Source organism: Arachis ipaensis, chromosome B01 (assembly GCF_000816755.2).
Source record: "Arachis ipaensis cultivar K30076 chromosome B01, Araip1.1, whole genome shotgun sequence".
Taxonomy (NCBI): domain Eukaryota; kingdom Viridiplantae; phylum Streptophyta; class Magnoliopsida; order Fabales; family Fabaceae; genus Arachis; species Arachis ipaensis.
Window position 1 is genome coordinate 52,265,747 of NC_029785.2, and position 7,314 is coordinate 52,273,060.

The following is a 7,314-nucleotide window of genomic DNA, read 5'->3' on the forward strand; positions in this document are numbered from 1 at the left end:
CTCCATGATCATCGTGCTATTACCCTTCACCGCATCAACAGCATTCCCGCCTCAGCCGCCAATTGTCCCTCCTCCTCCTCCACTTCAAGTTGGATACTCTCTCCTCTCTAATCTGTTGCACCTAAGGTTTATTCTGTATTTTTTGTGCTTGTTTGTTTTGTTTCAGCACACTTAGATTTGGATTTGAATTTAGTTTGGTGCATTTTAAAGGTTAGTGAGGTTAGAATTTTGGTTAGGTAAGTTCAGATGGACAATCAATAGGGTTGGTTCCCTTAATTTGTGTTCACATGATAAATACCCAGTGTTTAGCTATATCTGGATAAATATCTATTTTAATATTTATTTTTTGTGGTGCCATAAAATGTTCCAGGAAAAAAGTGAAAAAGTTTTTGTAGCTGGTGCATATAATGTATATAGTATCTCTAGTTCTCTACTAAGTATTTTGTAGCATAGCGAAGTGTAAGAAGAGGTTTTGTTGTTAGATTGTCCATTAATTGGGTGAAGAGAATCACGTTCACTAATTGTTGCTAATCGCCTTTATTAGAGATAAATTTGAATTTTATTGATTGCTTTTGTAAAAAAATGATAGTGAATGCTTATTGAATTTCAAAGTAATGTGCTAAAGGAAGTGTTTTCTTTCTTTGGAAAAAAATTAAATTCAAATCGTGATAGTATTATAAATTTGTCATCTATTCTGCAGGTTGATGTAATTGTTCAACTTCAGTATCTCGGATTTTCTTTATTTAAATTAAATAAATATAGAAATTACGAAAATGCATAAAATATGAAGTAATTACCTAAATGCACAACGTATCACATCTCGGGTATTAAGAGAGAAATTAGAAAATAATCATATTCCAGGAATTGAGACCCCGTTTTGTAACACTGATGGCGTGACGTATCCAGGGTGCACCCGGGATACGTGTAAAGTGGGAAAACGGGTACTGAGCATCCAAGATACGTGTAAACTAGGAAGATGATCTTAGTACCCGAGAAATGTGTAAACACTGAACATGGGCTCATTCTTTGAGATACACTCAAACATGTAATGCGTGTCTCAGCACCTTAGATATGTGTATTATGCTGTAGGTGTCTTTGTACCCTAGATATCTTGGAGAAAAATTTTTGTTCTCATGGAGAATAATCAGTTCTTTTTTGTTGTAATTTATTCCAATGGAATAGTAAGAAACGATGATGAAGGAGTGATTTGAGTCTAATTCAACTGTGATGCTGTGCACTAGCCGTGTTGATACTCTACACGAGTTAAAAACGGTCAAACTGAGCAACATAGGGGGAATAGGTATATTTTACACGTTAGTTTTCATGAAATTAAAGGCTATTATGTTAATTATGTCTTCTACTGGATGTTGACATGTACGAATAATTTTGTAGGGAGGTGCGTAGGTTTGGTAGAGCACACACCTATTTGGCACCAACCATGTCTCAGGATCATGATCAGTTAGATAGTAGTTTGATTTGCAAGGTCATCCTGCCTATAATAAAGACTGATCCATCTATGTATATCCCGGTGTTGCAAAGTGTGGTGCATCAACGTTACCATTTCAAGCCATCGTATCGAAAGATGTAGATGGCGAAGTAGAAGCGATTGCTCAGATTTATGGTGACTGGGAAAAGTGGTACAAGATAGCCGATCTCTTACAAGCTTTGCAAGAATGCCTCCCAAGTACGATTCACGATTGCATTGTTATTCCTTATTATGACAAGGACATAGTTGACGGAGATTGGAGCCAGCTTGATAAGGTCTTTTGGGAATTCCCTCCTTGCATTGAGGCATTTAAGAACCGCAAAGCCTTTTGTATCGGTGGATGGGACACACTTGTACGGAAAGTACGGGGGCGTGTTGTTAATGGCTGTGGCTTAAGATGGTATTAACAACATTCTGCCCATAACTTTTGAATTAGTCGAGTCTGAGACAACTGAGTCATGGTCGTTTTTCTATAGATCACAGGCCATTCGGGCTGTCCTAAATGCACCTCACAGTGGATGGCATCCTCCCTTGGCACATCATGTTTATTGCATATGTCACATGGCTTCAAACTTTAACTCGCGGTCCAAATCGGCCGAGGGTAAGAGGTACCTTATAAATGCAGCGTATAGTCCAAGCAAGGAGGGTTGCAATTGGTACTTGGATGCTTTGGGTGGGTTATCCCGGGACATGTTAGAATGGGCTCTTCATTTTAGAAAGGATTTATGGCTTCAACATTGTGATGAAGGTTGGCGGTATGGTCACATGACGCCAAATCTTTAGAATGTATAATACGGTGCTAAAGGGAATGAGGAACCTTCCTGTAGCTGTCATTGTTAGGGCAACTTATGAGAGGTTTCAACACCTATTCGTGCGCAAAGGTCGCGAAGTGCATGCTCAACTACAGGTTGGACATATATTTTCACAATAGCTGCTGGTAGCTATAGAGAAGAACAGGGAGAGCATGCCGATGATGAGAGTCACCCACTGTGATCGTACGACATCTGTATTTAGTATGAAGGAGGTGGAGCCGATGGAGGGATGATGCCAGACTTCATATCGCGTTTGTCTTAATATACGTATATGCGACTATGGATTATTCCAGTCTTTGCATTATCCTCTGTTGTCACGCACTTGCGGCATGTGCAGTTGCGAGCATCGAGTGGGGGCACCTAGTCGATCTCGTGTATAAGATGACTTCTGTATTCAAGGTTTATGAGATGGAGTTTTCGCCGATGCCGAACGAAAAGATATGGCCTACATAGTATGCTGCACGACTGAAGCCCAATCCTGCCATCCGACGGAAGGCAACAGGGAGACCGGTCTCTACTCGGTTGCAGAATGAGATGGATGCCATGGAGCATACTAAGAAGAGATGCGGTCTTTGTCGAGGAAAGGGGCACACTAGACGAGGATGTCCTAATGCTCCACAGTCAGATCCGTGATGAGCTACGGTTTATGGTTTAGGTTTTGGTATGTTTGGTCTAAGTTGGTCTAGTGAATGTATGTTTTATGTTTTATATATTGCGAAATGTATGTTTTGATATGTTTTATATATGTGAAATCTGTTTTCTTTTGTCGTCTTGCTTTTATATCAAGTGGTCGTATTAACATAAAAGATCTGAACTACTTAAAAAGCATAATATTACATGGTAATACTACATAATATATAGTGATACAAAAAATATCTTGATTTTTCATAAACCAGTCACATGACCTACCAATAACCTAAGTACATTATATATAGTGACACAAAAAAGAACCACATGGTAATACTACATAAATTACGACCTAACCACTCTTGCCTGCCGCCAAGATGGTCTAAGTGGGGTCCCATCCCATATCCATGAGGATGTGTCACTCTCAGAGGTCATGCTGGTCAAGGACGAACAACAGGGTGGCTTTCAGGGGGAGGTGTCCGTTATGCTGGAGGTGGAAGCGGTACTAATCCAGTTATGGGTGGATGTGGTGGTGGTGGTGGTGGAGTCTGGTAATACGATGACAGTGCTGATCCATACTGATGCGATGGCGGTGATGGAGTCTAGTGATGCAATGATGGCATCTGATCGCATGTCGGATGAGCCTGTGTATAGCCCAAAAACCATCAATGTGCTGCTGAAACCCTGGACCTATTGATGAGCTAGGTATGTCGGTATGGTCTCTCCGAGTTCGATAACGATCTACGTATTGATCCATCACATCCCTAGATGCTCCCACGATTTGGAACATGTCATCGATGTTTATTTCAATGTATTAGCCAATTTTTAACTGGGTCTGGTCCTAGGCAACTCCATCGTCCTAGTGATGAGCAGTGCTGGAGCTACCTGGGATGAGGGTCGTGGCCATGCCTGTCGTATGATCCTCCGATTGCCGTGCATACTCAAACTCCTCGTCTAACAGGTGATAATCTCCCTCAACTCGCTTGACACACTAATCGCGTACCCTCTGAGCCAGTCTTCGAACATCATCTCAGGCATGCCTCCTAGGTGTCGTTTCCGGTCTGGACATCTAGTGGAGGCTGTAATTCATCTCTTTATCCCAGAGCAGCAGGGAAGATATTAGCAGGCGGTGCTCCTACTCTCAGATAAGCTAGGATGTCCTCCCCAGATAGAAATCAAACTCTACATGCTTGCTGCCACCATGTGAGGTATTCCTATTTCAGACAAGGATCAGGGTGGCCATCGATGGTCACCAAGTGGTGTAGCTAGTAATGTCCCCTAAATAAGTCGTACCAGTCATGGTGCATGTCGAGCCACCAAGCATCATCTCCCTTTGTCGTCATGAACAGAAACTCATCAATGTTCGTCGGATCTGCTTCCCCCTGAGTTGTCTCTTCACTCTGTCAACATGATGAGATGTAACTGGAAATTCTCATATGGTGTCCATCGAAACTAGGCAAATCGCATTAAAGTACAATAATCAGGAATGAATCACCAATGCATGAAATAAAGTAGAAAATAAAACATGTCGTACCTAATCAAACGTGAGGCCAATGATGCGATGACGTAAAGTCTGGATCTTGCCATCGTGGCAATCCCTATTTTATTGTCCTAGTCCTGCCAACTGATAATGTGAGAATTTGCACCGGTTTGGATTTTTCCACTAAAGATAACTTGCAAGTATAGACCAAACCGGCAACTAACTCCCATAATCAAATTTTATTCAAAAGATGTCACAATACAAAACAATTATTATAATCGAGAGTATTTAACTCCCGAGTCGTCTTCCCTAAGAGTTGCAATAAAATGTCATATTATTGGCTATGAGGGATATTTTTGGGGTTTTGATTGTAAGATGCAAGAAATGTAAATGAAATAAATGAAACAGACATGAAATTAAATGGAAAGCAAGTAAAAGTGATGCAAATGGAAATTAAATGATAAAAAGGACTCTTGGCAAGAAGTTGGTAATTAAGGATTCCTATCTTAGTTGTGGACCACAAACATGGTAATTGTGTGTGAATTAATCCCAATTAGTCAACCCTACATCGAGGATAAGTCACAAGGGCATAATTGATTCCAATCCCTAAGTCCTAGTCAATACTAGTGGGTCACTTAGAGTTAAGGAAAACCAAACCAATTAACAATCCTCACAGAATGCGGAATGGACATCCACAACTCAAATTCACCCAATCACCCAATTTCTCAACCAAGAGTGTGAAAAACTAGGTAAAAACCCAACCAAGCATTTTGTCAAACACTTGGAGGGCATGAAAGAAAAGCTTGATAAAATGACAAGAAATAATAAATGCTACAGCTACCAAGCAAGAAAAGTACAGATAGCAACTCAATAAAACAATAAATGACATGAAAACATAAATTGCATTAAATGTAAATTAAAATAATAAGAGTGTGCATAAACATAAAAGACAAGAGAAATGAAATAACAAATAGAAGGAAAGAACAAAGATGCAATAATAATAAATGACAAGGAAAAGTAAATGAAAACAAGAATTAAAAGTAGAAATTAGAAATTAAACTAAGAAACCCTAATTCTAGAGAGAAGGGGGAGCTTCTCTCTCTAGAAGACAACCTACATAATGATAAACTAACCCTAATTCCCCCCCTTCACATGGAGTGAGGCCTTCCTTGATATAGGCAAAATCAGCTTCAGAAAGTCCAAAAACTGGTCTATGGAGGCCCAGAAATCACCCCCAGCGATTTCCATTAAGTGAATCTCGTGCTGGGACGTGTGTATACGTGCACATGCTGATTTTCCTCTTGTGCGCGCGCACAGGATGTTGTGCGCATGCACACATGGCTGTGTGGTTCTTGTTCATACGCACAGAGGGTTGTGCGCACACACACTCTAATGTGTGCTTCTCCTTTATTTTCTTCATGTTTTCTCCCTCTTGCATGCTTTTCTTCCACCCTTACTAAGCCATTCCTACTTTCTACATCTGAAATCACTCACAAACAATATCAAGGCATCGAATGGGATAAAAGTGGGATAAAAATGATTAAAATAAGCACAAAATAGCATGTTTTCACAATTAGGCTCAATTAAGGGAGATAACACAAAAGCATGCTATTTAGATGAATAAATGTGGGTTTAAGTGATGAAATCCACTCAAATCAAACCAAAATATATCGTTAAATATGGATTCATCAATTCTCCTACACTTAAACAATAGCATGTCCTCATGCTAATCATAATCAAAGGAGAAGGATAAGGATGGAAAGAAATTTATTAAATGCAACTAATTACATGCATGCAAAAACTAGGAAAAAACAAACAAAAGAATCTCAATGAATCCAAAACAGAACTTAGGGCCAAAACTAGGAAATCAATGCAATATGCTCAATGTCCAAAGATTTAATTTGAAGTTTTCAAAAATTACTTTCAACAACTTGCAAGAAGATACAAGATAAGGGATGGAAACATAGAATTGAGCGATCGAATCCCTCACCAGATGTGTATATACTCTAATCACTCAGTGTTTAGGGCTTAATCACTCAATCCTCCTTTAATCATATTTTTCAAAGATTTGCAAGTCTTATAACAGTCAACTAATATTCGATGAATGAATGCAAATATCATGAGGTCTTTGGAGGGTTGTAATGGGGCTAGGGTTAAGGTAGGATTAATATGGTTAAGTGGGCTAATAGATTAGATCTTTGATTAGCTCAAGTATCCCACCTAATCCTATATAAATCTATGTACATAACAAAACAACCTAACTACCCATTTATCCTCTTTCTCACATTCACTCATGCATCCTCTTTCCAATTCACACACATATGCATCTTTTGTTTACATTCTTATTGTCATTTCTTTTTTTTTTCTTTTTTTTCTTTTTCTTTTTTATTTTATTTTATTATCACACAGAAGATGCATATGTTTTAAATGATGAATGCATGAGTGATTACCTATTTTTCCAAATTTCACAATGAGAACCCAAAATACTTATTACCAATGTTTCCCATGAATTTCTCCCACACTTGATTAAAACACACACTCAAACCCAAGCTAATCAAAAATACAATTCATAGATATTAAGGGTTTTTCACTTAGGGCAAATGATGTGCTAAAAAATTAGAACAAAAGGGAAATTAAAAGGCTCAAAAGTGGTTACAAAGGTAGATGCAAGGGTTGACCATATGGGTTAATGAGTTCAATTCAAAAATGGCCTCAATCATACTAAATGCATTTTAAAATAACAAATATAGGATATAAAGATTCAAGCAAATCTAAGTTCACAATCATAAGAGGAGTATAACACACAAGAACAAAATTTGTGGTTGAAGATGTGCAACCACTCAATTGAAGCTTAAATCTCACTAGGTCTTTTGTTCAAGCTATTTTCTATGTTCCATTAAAAGAATACT